The 13,539-nt window shown below is 37.6% G+C and overlaps 4 non-coding genes across 4 annotated transcripts; all 4 read right to left on the bottom strand.

Moving 5' to 3' along the window:
• Positions 1-324: 324 nt before the first annotated feature.
• Positions 325-397, bottom strand: TRNAF-GAA (transfer RNA phenylalanine (anticodon GAA)). Its single transcript has one exon. It is a non-coding gene; the product is annotated as a tRNA-Phe (tRNA).
• A 4,591-nt stretch (positions 398-4,988) lies between these two features.
• On the bottom strand, positions 4,989-5,061 carry TRNAF-GAA (transfer RNA phenylalanine (anticodon GAA)). The gene has a single exon. It is a non-coding gene; the product is annotated as a tRNA-Phe (tRNA).
• Positions 5,062-6,157: 1,096 nt separating this feature from the next.
• TRNAF-GAA (transfer RNA phenylalanine (anticodon GAA)) lies at positions 6,158-6,230 on the bottom strand. The gene has a single exon. It is a non-coding gene; the product is annotated as a tRNA-Phe (tRNA).
• Positions 6,231-7,905: 1,675 nt separating this feature from the next.
• On the bottom strand, positions 7,906-7,978 carry TRNAF-GAA (transfer RNA phenylalanine (anticodon GAA)). Its single transcript has one exon. It is a non-coding gene; the product is annotated as a tRNA-Phe (tRNA).
• Between the last annotated feature and the right edge of the window lie 5,561 nt (positions 7,979-13,539).

Below are 13,539 nucleotides of genomic sequence, written 5' to 3'. Positions count from 1 at the left end.
TCTGAATTGACTTATACTCTGAAACACAGACCTATATGGCCAGGGTGTACAAGCTATGTCATCTGACTACTGACAGTTTTGTATAAGGGGAATTGGAGGCTGATGCAGGCAAAGCTTTACTTTAAAATAAAGCAAGAAGTTTCAAATAAATGAGGCATAGTTGAATACAAGAGAGGTGGAAGCAAGTTTGAAAAGAAGACAGAAAGTAAATAATATGTTGAATTGATTGTGTTGTTGATCAGATTGATAAAAGGTTTTGATAAAGAAGAGCGTTGATATAACTCCAAACAGCTTTTGAGACATGAAAAGCAGAGGTTGAAATTGTGCCGAAACCCGGGATTGAACCAGGGACCTTTAGATCTTCAGTCTAACGCTCTCCCAACTGAGCTATTTCGGCCTGCTGGTAGTTTGGGTCTTCATCCTTTCTTTTAAACTTCCCAAGAAAATAGATGCTCAACCTCATGCTAGAGCTATGTTTTAAGATGTCCTGTATCATTCATCAGTTAACGGGTGCAATAGGTAAATAGCATTTTTCGGATCCAGGTTAGGTAGCTTTTTTTTTTACTCTGAATGGACTAGCACCATATTACACAGAGGTATTTGGCCTGAGTAGGTAAGCTATGTCATCTGAATACTGAAATCTGTGTTCAAGGAGAAGTGGAAGCTGATGCAGACAAGAGTTTACTTTACAAAAAAGCATGAAATAGGAAACATTTGTAGTCGAAGCTGAATGCAAGAGAGGTGGAAGCAAATTTAGAAGGAGGACAGAAAGACAATTCTATGTTGAATTGATCATGTTGTCGATCAGTTGATCAAATATTTTGATAAATAAAGAAAGAAAAACTTGAGCTGATACCAAGAAATATTTTGCGAGAAGCAAGAAACCTCTCAGACTTTTCCGAAACCCAGCATTGAACAAGGGACTTTTAGATTTTCAATCTAACACTCTCCCAACTGAGCTATTTCATCCAGCTGGCCATTTTGGCTTTCTGTTGTATTTTTGATAATTGTTAAAGATAAATGCAGACCCTGGTCATTCTATCTGCATGTGCAGTTATGTGTTAAATTGTCCAATATTATTCAGCAGCTAAATTGGTCTGATGGGTGAATTTCCTTTTTAGGAGCCAAGTTAGTTAGAAGATGTTTGTAAACTATGAATGGACTTATACTCAGACACACAGACCTATATGGCGAGGGTAGGCAAACTAGGTCATCTGACTACTAACAGTTTTGTATAAGGGGAACTCGAGGCTGATGCAGGCAAAGCTTTACTTTCAATTAAAGGAAGAATTGGCAAATAAAGCAGGTAAAGTTGAATACAAGAGAGGTGGAAGCAAGTTTGACAGAAAGACAGAATGTAAAAAATATGTTGAAATGGTTGTCTTATCGATCAGCTTGATAAAAGGTTTTGATCATTATAAACAACGTCAATATGAGTTGACTCCAAATAGCATTTGTGGCATGCAAAGCAGAAGTTCAAAATGTGCCTAAACCCGGGATTGAACCAGGGACCTTTAGATCTTCAGTCTACTGCTCTCCCAACTGAGCTATTTCATCCAGCTGGCAATTTCGGCTTTCTGTTGTATTTTTTATAATTGTTAAAGATAAATGCAGAACCTGGTCACTCTATCTGCATGTGCAGTTATGTGTTAAATTGTCCAGTATTATTCAGTAGCTAAATTGGTCTGATGGGTGAATTTCCTTTTTAGGAGCCAAGTTAGTTAGATGATGTTTGTAAACTATGAATGGACTTATACTCAGAAACACAGACCTATATGGCGAGGGTCGGCAAGCTAGGTCATCTGACTACTAACAGTTTTGTATAAGGGGAACTGGAGGCTGATGCAGGCAAAGCTTTACTTTCAATTAAAGGAAGAATTGGGAAATAAAGGAGGCAAAGTTGAATACAAGAGAGGTGGAAGCAAGTTTGAAAGAAAGACAGAAAGCAAATAATATGTTGAATTAATTGTATTGTCGATTATCTTGATAAAAGGTTTTGATCATTATAAACAAAGTCAATATGAGTTGACTCAAAATAGTCTTTGTGGCATGCAAAGCAGAAGTTCAAAATGTGCCGAAACCCGGGATCGAACCAGGGACCTTTAGATCTTCTGTCTAACGCTCTCCCAACTGAGCTATTTCGGCCTGCCAGCAGCTATAGTATTCAGCCTCTTTTTTTGAACAATCCCAGAACAGAGATGCGGAACCTGGATTTTCAATCTGAGGTTAGAGCTGTGTTTTAATGTGTCCTGCATTGTTCAGCAGCTAACTGGTGAAATGGGTGAGTAGCGTTTTTGGGATAAATGTTAGGTCGTTTTTCTTTTAAAACTCTAAGTGGACCAGCACTGTATTACACAGACGTATGTCGCCTGAGTAGGTAAGCTATGTCATCTCAATACTGACAACTTTGTTCAAGGAGAAGTGAAAGCTGATGCAGACAAGAGTTTACTTTGAAAAAAGTATAAAATGGGATAAATTCGTCATCAAAGCTGATGGCAAGAGAGGTGGAAGCAAGTTTAGAAGGAGGACAGAAAGACAACTTTTTGTTGAAGTTATCATGTTGTTGATCAGTTGATAAAATATTTTGAGAAATAAAGAAAAAAAAACTAGAGCTGATTTCAAGAAATATTTTGCAAGAATGTAGGATCCCCTCGCACTGTGCTGAAAGTCAGGATTGAATCAGGTACCTTAAGCTCTTCAGTCTAACGATCTCCCAACTGAGATATTTCAGCCAACAAGTCCCTGTGGCCTCCTGATGTATTATTAATAATTGTAGACGATACATACAGAACCTGGTCATTCTATTTTCGTTTATAGTTATGTGTTAAAGTGTCCAGTATCATTCAGCAGGTAACTTGGTCTGATGAGTGAATATCCTTTTTAGGGGACAATGTAGGTAGAATTTTTTTTTCTAAACTCTGAATTGACTTATACTCTGAAACACAGACCTATATGGCCAGGGTGTACAAGCTATGTCATCTGACTACTGACAGTTTTGTATAAGGGGAATTGGAGGCTGATGCAGGCAAAGCTTTACTTTAAAATAAAGCAAGAAGTTTCAAATAAATGAGGCATAGTTGAATACAAGAGAGGTGGAAGCAAGTTTGAAAAGAAGACAGAAAGTAAATAATATGTTGAATTGATTGTGTTGTTGATCAGATTGATAAAAGGTTTTGATAAAGAAGAGCGTTGATTTAACTCCAAACAGCTTTTGAGACATGAAAAGCAGAGGTTGAAATTGTGCCGAAACCCAGGATTGAACCAGGGACCTTTAGATCTTCAGTCTAACGCTCTCCCAACTGAGCTATTTCGGCCTGCTGGTAGTTTGGGTCTTCATCCTTTCTTTTAAACTTCCCAAGAAAATAGTTGCTCAACCTCATGCTAGAGCTATGTTTTAAGATGTCCTGTATCATTCATCAGTTAACGGGTGCAATAGGTAAATAGCATTTTTCGGATCCAGGTTAGGTAGCTTTTTTTTTTACTCTGAATGGACTAGCACCATATTACACAGAGGTATTTGGCCTGAGTAGGTAAGCTATGTCATCTGAATACTGAAATCTGTGTTCAAGGAGAAGTGGAAGCTGATGCAGACAAGAGTTTACTTTACAAAAAAGCATGAAATAGGAAACATTTGTAGTCGAAGCTGAATGCAAGAGAGGTGGAAGCAAATTTAGAAGGAGGACAGAAAGACAATTCCATGTTGAATTGATCATGTTGTCGATCAGTTGATCAAATATTTTGATAAATAAAGAAAGAAAAACTTGAGCTGATACCAAGAAATATTTTGTGAGAAGCAAGAAACCTCTCAGACTTTTCCGAAACCCAGCATTGAAAAAGGGACTTTTAGATTTTCAATCTAACACTCTCCCAACTGAGCTATTTCATCCAGCTGGCCATTTTGGCTTTCTGTTGTATTTTTGATAATTGTTAAAGATAAATGCAGACCCTGGTCATTCTATCTGCATGTGCAGTTATGTGTTAAATTGTCCAATATTATTCAGCAGCTAAATTGGTCTGATGGGTGAATTTCCTTTTTAGGAGCCAAGTTAGTTAGAAGATGTTTGTAAACTATGAATGGACTTATACTCAGACACACAGACCTATATGGCGAGGGTAGGCAAACTAGGTCATCTGACTACTAACAGTTTTGTATAAGGGGAACTCGAGGATGATGCAGGCAAAGCTTTACTTTCAATTAAAGGAAGAATTGGCAAATAAAGCAGGTAAAGTTGAATACAAGAGAGGTGGAAGCAAGTTTGACAGAAAGACAGAATGTAAAAAATATGTTGAAATGGTTGTCTTATCGATCAGCTTGATAAAAGGTTTTGATCATTATAAACAACGTCAATATGAGTTGACTCCAAATAGCATTTGTGGCATGCAAAGCAGAAGTTCAAAATGTGCCTAAACCCGGGATTGAACCAGGGACCTTTAGATCTTCAGTCTACGGCTCTCCCAACTGAGCTATTTCATCCAGCTGGCAATTTTGGCTTTCTGTTGTATTTTTTATAATTGTTAAAGATAAATGCAGAACCTGGTCACTCTATCTGCATGTGCAGTTATGTGTTAAATTGTCCAGTATTATTCAGTAGCTAAATTGGTCTGATGGGTGAATTTCCTTTTTAGGAGCCAAGTTAGTTAGATGATGTTTGTAAACTATGAATGGACTTATACTCAGAAACACAGACCTATATGGCGAGGGTCGGCAAGCTAGGTCATCTGACTACTAACAGTTTTGTATAGGGGAACTGGAGGCTGATGCAGGCAAAGCTTTACTTTCAATTAAAGGAAGAATTGGGAAATAAAGGAGGCAAAGTTGAATACAAGAGAGGTGGAAGCAAGTTTGAAAGAAAGACAGAAAGTAAATAATATGTTGAATTAATTGTATTGTCGATTATCTTGATAAAAGGTTTTGATCATTATAAACAAAGTCAATATGAGTTGACTCAAAATAGTCTTTGTGGCATGCAAAGCAGAAGTTCAAAATGTGCCGAAACCCGGGATCGAACCAGGGACCTTTAGATCTTCAGTCTAACGCTCTCCCAACTGAGCTATTTCGGCCTGCCAGCAGTTATAGTATTCAGCCTCTTTTTTTGAACAATCCCAGAACAGAGATGCAGAACCTGGATTTTCAATCTGAGGTTAGAGCTGTGTTTTAATGTGTCCTGCATTGTTCAGCAGCTAACTGGTGAAATGGGTGAGTAGCGTTTTTGGGATAAATGTTAGGTCGTTTTTCTTTTAAAACTCTAAGTGGACCAGCACTGTATTACACAGACGTATGTCGCCTGAGTAGGTAAGCTATGTCATCTCAATACTGACAACTTTGTTCAAGGAGAAGTGAAAGCTGATGCAGACAAGAGTTTACTTTGAAAAAAGTATAAAATGGGATAAATTCGTCATCAAAGCTGATGGCAAGAGAGGTGGAAGCAAGTTTAGAAGGAGGACAGAAAGACAACTTTTTGTTGAAGTTATCATGTTGTTGATCAGTTGATAAAATATTTTGAGAAATAAAGAAAAAAAAACTAGAGCTGATTTCAAGAAATATTTTGCAAGAATGTAGGATCCCCTCGCACTGTGCTGAAAGTCAGGATTGAATCAGGTACCTTAAGCTCTTCAGTCTAACGATCTCCCAACTGAGATATTTCAGCCAACAAGTCCCTGTGGCCTCCTGATGTATTATTAATAATTGTAGACGATACATACAGAACCTGGTCATTCTATTTTCGTTTATAGTTATATGTTAAAGTGTCCAGTATCATTCAGCAGGTAACTTGGTCTGATGAGTGAATATCCTTTTTAGGGGACAATGTAGGTAGAATTTTTTTTTCTAAACTCTGAATTGACTTATACTCTGAAACACAGACCTATATGGCCAGGGTGTACAAGCTATGTCATCTGACTACTGACAGTTTTGTATAAGGGGAATTGGAGGCTGATGCAGGCAAAGCTTTACTTTAAAATAAAGCAAGAAGTTTCAAATAAATGAGGCATAGTTGAATACAAGAGAGGTGGAAGCAAGTTTGAAAAGAAGACAGAAAGTAAATAATATGTTGAATTGATTGTGTTGTTGATCAGATTGATAAAAGGTTTTGATAAAGAAGAGCGTTGATTTAACTCCAAACAGCTTTTGAGACATGAAAAGCAGAGGTTGAAATTGTGCCGAAACCCGGGATTGAACCAGGGACCTTTAGATCTTCAGTCTAACGCTCTCCCAACTGAGCTATTTCGGCCTGCTGGTAGTTTGGGTCTTCATCCTTTCTTTTAAACTTCCCAAGAAAATAGATGCTCAACCTCATGCTAGAGCTATGTTTTAAGATGTCCTGTATCATTCATCAGTTAACGGGTGCAATAGGTAAATAGCATTTTTCGGATCCAGGTTAGGTAGCTTTTTTTTTTACTCTGAATGGACTAGCACCATATTACACAGAGGTATTTGGCCTGAGTAGGTAAGCTATGTCATCTGAATACTGAAATCTGTGTTCAAGGAGAAGTGGAAGCTGATGCAGACAAGAGTTTACTTTACAAAAAAGCATGAAATAGGAAACATTTGTAGTCGAAGCTGAATGCAAGAGAGGTGGAAGCAAATTTAGAAGGAGGACAGAAAGACAATTCTATGTTGAATTGATCATGTTGTCGATCAGTTGATCAAATATTTTGATAAATAAAGAAAGAAAAACTTAAGCTGATACCAAGAAATATTTTGCGAGAAGCAAGAAACCTCTCAGACTTTTCCGAAACCCAGCATTGAACAAGGGACTTTTAGATTTTCAATCTAACACTCTCCCAACTGAGCTATTTCATCCAGCTGGCCATTTTGGCTTTCTGTTGTATTTTTGATAATTGTTAAAGATAAATGCAGACCCTGGTCATTCTATCTGCATGTGCAGTTATGTGTTAAATTGTCCAATATTATTCAGCAGCTAAATTGGTCTGATGGGTGAATTTCCTTTTTAGGAGCCAAGTTAGTTAGAAGATGTTTGTAAACTATGAATGGACTTATACTCAGACACACAGACCTATATGGCGAGGGTAGGCAAACTAGGTCATCTGACTACTAACAGTTTTGTATAAGGGGAACTCGAGGCTGATGCAGGCAAAGCTTTACTTTCAATTAAAGGAAGAATTGGCAAATAAAGCAGGTAAAGTTGAATACAAGAGAGGTGGAAGCAAGTTTGACAGAAAGACAGAATGTAAAAAATATGTTGAAATGGTTGTCTTATCGATCAGCTTGATAAAAGGTTTTGATCATTATAAACAACGTCAATATGAGTTGACTCCAAATAGCATTTGTGGCATGCAAAGCAGAAGTTCAAAATGTGCCTAAACCCGGGATTGAACCAGGGACCTTTAGATCTTCAGTCTAATGCTCTCCCAACTGAGCTATTTCATCCAGCTGGCAATTTTGGCTATCTGTTGTATTTTTTATAATTGTTAAAGATAAATGCAGAACCTGGTCACTCTATCTGCATGTGCAGTTATGTGTTAAATTGTCCAGTATTATTCAGAAGCTAAATTGGTCTGATGGGTGAATTTCCTTTTTAGGAGCCAAGTTAGTTAGATGATGTTTGTAAACTAGGAATGGACTTATACTCAGAAACACAGACCTATATGGCGAGGGTCGGCAAGCTAGGTCATCTGACTACTAACAGTTTTGTATAAGGGGAACTGGAGGCTGATGCAGGCAAAGCTTTACTTTCAATTAAAGGAAGAATTGGGAAATAAAGGAGGCAAAGTTGAATACAAGAGAGGTGGAAGCAAGTTTGAAAGAAAGACAGAAAGTAAATAATATGTTGAATTAATTGTAGTGTCGATTATCTTGATAAAAGGTTTTGATCATTATAAACAAAGTCAATATGAGTTGACTCAAAATAGTCTTTGTGGCATGCAAAGCAGAAGTTCAAAATGTGCCGAAACCCGGGATCGAACCAGGGACCTTTAGATCTTCAGTCTAACGCTCTCCCAACTGAGCCATTTCAGCCTGCCAGCAGCTATAGTATTCAGCCTCTTTTTTTGAACAATCCCAGAACAGAGATGCAGAACCTGGATTTTCAACCTGAGGTTAGAGCTGTGTTTTAATGTGTCCTGCATTGTTCAGCAGCTAACTGGTGAAATGGGTGAGTAGCGTTTTTGGGATAAATGTTAGGTCGTTTTTCTTTTAAAACTCTAAGTGGACCAGCACTGTATTACACAGACGTATGTCGCCTGAGTAGGTAAGCTATGTCATCTCAATACTGACAACTTTGTTCAAGGAGAAGTGAAAGCTGATGCAGACAAGAGTTTACTTTGAAAAAAGTATAAAATGGGATAAATTCGTCATCAAAGTTGATGGCAAGAGAGGTGGAAGCAAGTTTAGAAGGAGGACAGAAAGACAACTTTTTGTTGAAGTTATCATGTTGTTGATCAGTTGATAAAATATTTTGAGAAATAAAGAAAAAAAAACTAGAGCTGATTTCAAGAAATATTTTGCAAGAATGTAGGATCCCCTCGCACTGTGCTGAAAGTCAGGATTGAATCAGGTACCTTAAGCTCTTCAGTCTAACGATCTCCCAACTGAGATATTTCAGCCAACAAGTCCCTGTGGCCTCCTGATGTATTATTAATAATTGTAGACGATACATACAGAACCTGGTCATTCTATTTTCGTTTATAGTTATGTGTTAAAGTGTCCAGTATCATTCAGCAGGTAACTTGGTCTGATGAGTGAATATCCTTTTTAGGGGACAAGGTAGGTAGAATTTTTTTTTCTAAACTCTGAATTGACTTATACTCTGAAACACAGACCTATATGGCCAGGGTGTACAAGCTATGTCATCTGACTACTGACAGTTTTGTATAAGGGGAATTGGAGGCTGATGCAGGCAAAGCTTTACTTTAAAATAAAGCAAGAAGTTGCAAATAAATGAGGCATAGTTGAATACAAGAGAGGTGGAAGCAAGTTTGAAAGGAAGACAGAAAGTAAATAATATGTTGAATTGATTGTGTTGTTGATCAGATTGATAAAAGGTTTTGATAAAGAAGAGCGTTGATTTAACTCCAAACAGCTTTTGTGACATGAAAAGCAGAAGTTGAAATTGTGCCGAAACCCGGGATTGAAACAGGGACCTTTAGATCTTCAGTCTAACGCGCTCCCAACTGAGCTATTTCGGCCTGCTGGTAGTTTGGGTCTTCATCCTTTCTTTTAAACTTCCCAAGAAAATAGATGCTCAACCTCATGCTAGAGCTATGTTTTAAGATGTCCTGTATCATTCATCAGTTAACGGGTGCAATAGGTAAATAGCATTTTTCGGATCCAGGTTAGGTAGCTTTTGTTTTTTACTCTGAATGGACTAGCACCATATTACACAGAGGTATTTGGCCTGAGTAGGTAAGCTATGTCATCTGAATACTGAAATCTGTGTTCAAGGAGAAGTGGAAGCTGATGCAGACAAGAGTTTACTTTACAAAAAAGCATGAAATAGGAAACATTTGTAGTCGAAGCTGAATGCAAGAGAGGTGGAAGCAAATTTAGAAGGAGGACAGAAAGACAATTCTATGTTGAATTGATCATGTTGTCGATCAGTTGATCAAATATTTTGATAAATAAAGAAAGAAAAACTTGAGCTGATACCAAGAAATATTTTGTGAGAAGCAAGAAACCTCTCAGACTTTTCCGAAACCCAGCATTGAACAAGGGACTTTTAGATTTTCAATCTAACACTCTCCCGACTGAGCTATTTCATCCAGCTGGCCATTTTGGCTTTCTGTTGTATTTTTGATAATTGTTAAAGGTAAATGCAGACCCTGGTCATTCTATCTGCATGTGCAGTTATGTGTTAAATTGTCCAATATTATTCAGCAGCTAAATTGGTCTGATGGGTGAATTTCCTTTTTAGGAGCCAAGTTAGTTAGAAGATGTTTGTAAACTATGAATGGACTTATACTCAGACACACAGACCTATATGGCGAGGGTAGGCAAACTAGGTCATCTGACTACTAACAGTTTTGTATAAGGGGAACTCGAGGCTGATGCAGGCAAAGCTTTACTTTCAATTAAAGGAAGAATTGGCAAATAAAGCAGGTAAAGTTGAATACAAGAGAGGTGGAAGCAAGTTTGACAGAAAGACAGAATGTAAAAAATATGTTGAAATGGTTGTCTTATCGATCAGCTTGATAAAAGGTTTTGATCATTATAAACAACGTCAATATGAGTTGACTCCAAATAGCATTTGTGGCATGCAAAGCAGAAGTTCAAAATGTGCCTAAACCCGGGATTGAACCAGGGACCTTTAGATCTTCAGTCTACTGCTCTCCCAACTGAGCTATTTCATCCAGCTGGCAATTTTGGCTTTCTGTTGTATTTGTTATAATTGTTAAAGATAAATGCAGAACCTGGTCACTCTATCTGCATGTGCAGTTATGTGTTAAATTGTCCAGTATTATTCAGTAGCTAAATTGGTCTGATTGGTGAATTTCCTTTTTAGGAGCCAAGTTAGTTAGATGATGTTTGTAAACTATGAATGGACTTATACTCAGAAACACAGACCTATATGGCGAGGGTCGGCAAGCTAGGTCATCTGACTACTAACAGTTTTGTATAAGGGGAACTGGAGGCTGATGCAGGCAAAGCTTTACTTTCAATTAAAGGAAGAATTGGGAAATAAAGGAGGCAAAGTTGAATACAAGAGAGGTGGAAGCAAGTTTGAAAGAAAGACAGAAAGTAAATAATATGTTGAATTAATTGTATTGTCGATTATCTTGATAAAAGGTTTTGATCATTATAAACAAAGTCAATATGAGTTGACTCAAAATAGTCTTTGTGGCATGCAAAGCAGAAGTTCAAAATGTGCCGAAACCCGGGATCGAACCAGGGACCTTTAGATCTTCTGTCTAACACTCTCCCAACTGAGCTATTTCGGCCTGCCAGCAGCTATAGTATTCAGCCTCTTTTTTTGAACAATCCCAGAACAGAGATGCAGAACCTGGATTTTCAATCTGAGGTTAGAGCTGTGTTTTAATGTGTCCTGCATTGTTCAGCAGCTAACTGGTGAAATGGGTGAGTAGCGTTTTTGGGATAAATGTTAGGTCGTTTTTCTTTTAAAACTCTGAGTGGACCAGCACTGTATTACACAGACGTATGTCGCCTGAGTAGGTAAGCTATGTCATCTCAATACTGACAACTTTGTTCAAGGAGAAGTGAAAGCTGATGCAGACAAGAGTTTACTTTGAAAAAAGTATAAAATGTGATAAATTCGTCATCAAAGTTGATGGCAAGAGAGGTGGAAGCAAGTTTAGAAGGAGGACAGAAAGACAACTTTTTGTTGAAGTTATCATGTTGTTGATCAGTTGATAAAATATTTTGAGAAATAAAGAAAAAAAAACTAGAGCTGATTTCAAGAAATATTTTGCAAGAATGTAGGATCCCCTCGCACTGTGCTGAAAGTCAGGATTGAATCAGGTACCTTAAGCTATTCAGTCTAACGATCTCCCAACTGAGATATTTCAGCCAACAAGTCCCTGTGGCCTCCTGATGTATTATTAATAATTGTAGACGATACATACAGAACCTGGTCATTCTATTTTCGTTTATAGTTATGTGTTAAAGTGTCCAGTATCATTCAGCAGGTAACTTGGTCTGATGAGTGAATATCCTTTTTAGGGGACAAGGTAGGTAGAATTTTTTTTTCTAAACTCTGAATTGATTTATACTCTGAAACACAGACCTATATGGCCAGGGTGTACAAGCTATGTCATCTGACTACTGACAGTTTTGTATAAGGGGAATTGGAGGCTGATGCAGGCAAAGCTTTACTTTAAAATAAAGCAAGAAGTTGCAAATAAATGAGGCATAGTTGAATACAAGAGAGGTGGAAGCAAGTTTGAAAGGAAGACAGAAAGTAAATAATATGTTGAATTGATTGTGTTGTTGATCAGATTGATAAAAGGTTTTGATAAAGAAGAGCGTTGATTTAACTCCAAACAGCTTTTGTGACATGAAAAGCAGAAGATGAAATTGTGCCGAAACCCGGGATTGAACGATGGACCTTTAGATCTTCAGTCTAACGCTCTCCCAACTGAGCTATTTCGGCCTGCTGGTAGTTTGGGTCTTCATCCTTTCTTTTAAACTTCCCAAGAAAATAGATGCTCAACCTCATGCTAGAGCTATGTTTTAAGATGTCCTGTATCATTCATCAGTTAACGGGTGCAATAGGTAAATAGCATTTTTCGGATCCAGGTTAGGTAGCTTTTGTTTTTTACTCTGAATGGACTAGCACCATATTACACAGAGGTATTTGGCCTGAGTAGGTAAGCTATGTCATCTGAATACTGAAATCTGTGTTCAAGGAGAAGTGGAAGCTGATGCAGACAAGAGTTTACTTTACAAAAAAGCATGAAATAGGAAACATTTGTAGTCGAAGCTGAATGCAAGAGAGGTGGAAGCAAATTTAGAAGGAGGACAGAAAGACAATTCTATGTTGAATTGATCATGTTGTCGATCAGTTGATCAAATATTTTGATAAATAAAGAAAGAAAAACTTGAGCTGATACCAAGAAATATTTTGTGAGAAGCAAGAAACCTCTCAGACTTTTCCGAAACCCAGCATTGAACAAGGGACTTTTAGATTTTCAATCTAACACTCTCCCAACTGAGCTATTTCATCCAGCTGGCCATTTTGGCTTTCTGTTGTATTTTTGATAATTGTTAAAGATAAATGCAGACCCTGGTCATTCTATCTGCATGTGCAGTTATGTGTTAAATTGTCCAATATTATTCAGCAGCTAAATTGGTCTGATGGGTGAATTTCCTTTTTAGGAGCCAAGTTAGTTAGAAGATGTTTGTAAACTATGAATGGACTTATACTCAGACACACAGACCTATATGGCGAGGGTAGGCAAACTAGGTCATCTGACTACTAACAGTTTTGTATAAGGGGAACTCGAGGCTGATGCAGGCAAAGCTTTACTTTCAATTAAAGGAAGAATTGGCAAATAAAGCAGGTAAAGTTGAATACAAGAGAGGTGGAAGCAAGTTTGACAGAAAGACAGAATGTAAAAAATATGTTGAAATGGTTGTCTTATCGATCAGCTTGATAAAAGGTGTTGATCATTATAAACAACGTCAATATGAGTTGACTCCAAATAGCATTTGTGGCATGCAAAGCAGAAGTTCAAAATGTGCCTAAACCCGGGATTGAACCAGGGACCTTTAGATCTTCAGTCTACTGCTCACCCAACTGAGCTATTTATCCAGCTGGCAATTTTGGCTTTCTGTTGTATTTTTTATAATTGTTAAAGATAAATGCAGAACCTGGTCACTCTATCTGCATGTGCAGTTATGTGTTAAATTGTCCAGTATTATTCAGTAGCTAAATTGGTCTGATGGGTGAATTTCCTTTTTAGGAGCCAAGTTAGTTAGATGATGTTTGTAAACTATGAATGGACTCATACTCAGAAACACAGACCTATATGGCGAGGGTCGGCAAGCTAGGTCATCTGACTACTAACAGTTTTGTATAAGGGGAACTGGAGGCTGATGCAGGCAAAGCTTTACTTTCAATTAAA

The sequence above is a fragment of the Triturus cristatus genome, chromosome 8, assembly GCF_964204655.1.
Source record: "Triturus cristatus chromosome 8, aTriCri1.1, whole genome shotgun sequence".
NCBI lineage: Eukaryota > Metazoa > Chordata > Amphibia > Caudata > Salamandridae > Triturus > Triturus cristatus.
The sequence above is the reverse complement of the archived record's forward strand: the minus strand, read 5'-3'. Positions and strand labels throughout refer to the sequence as shown.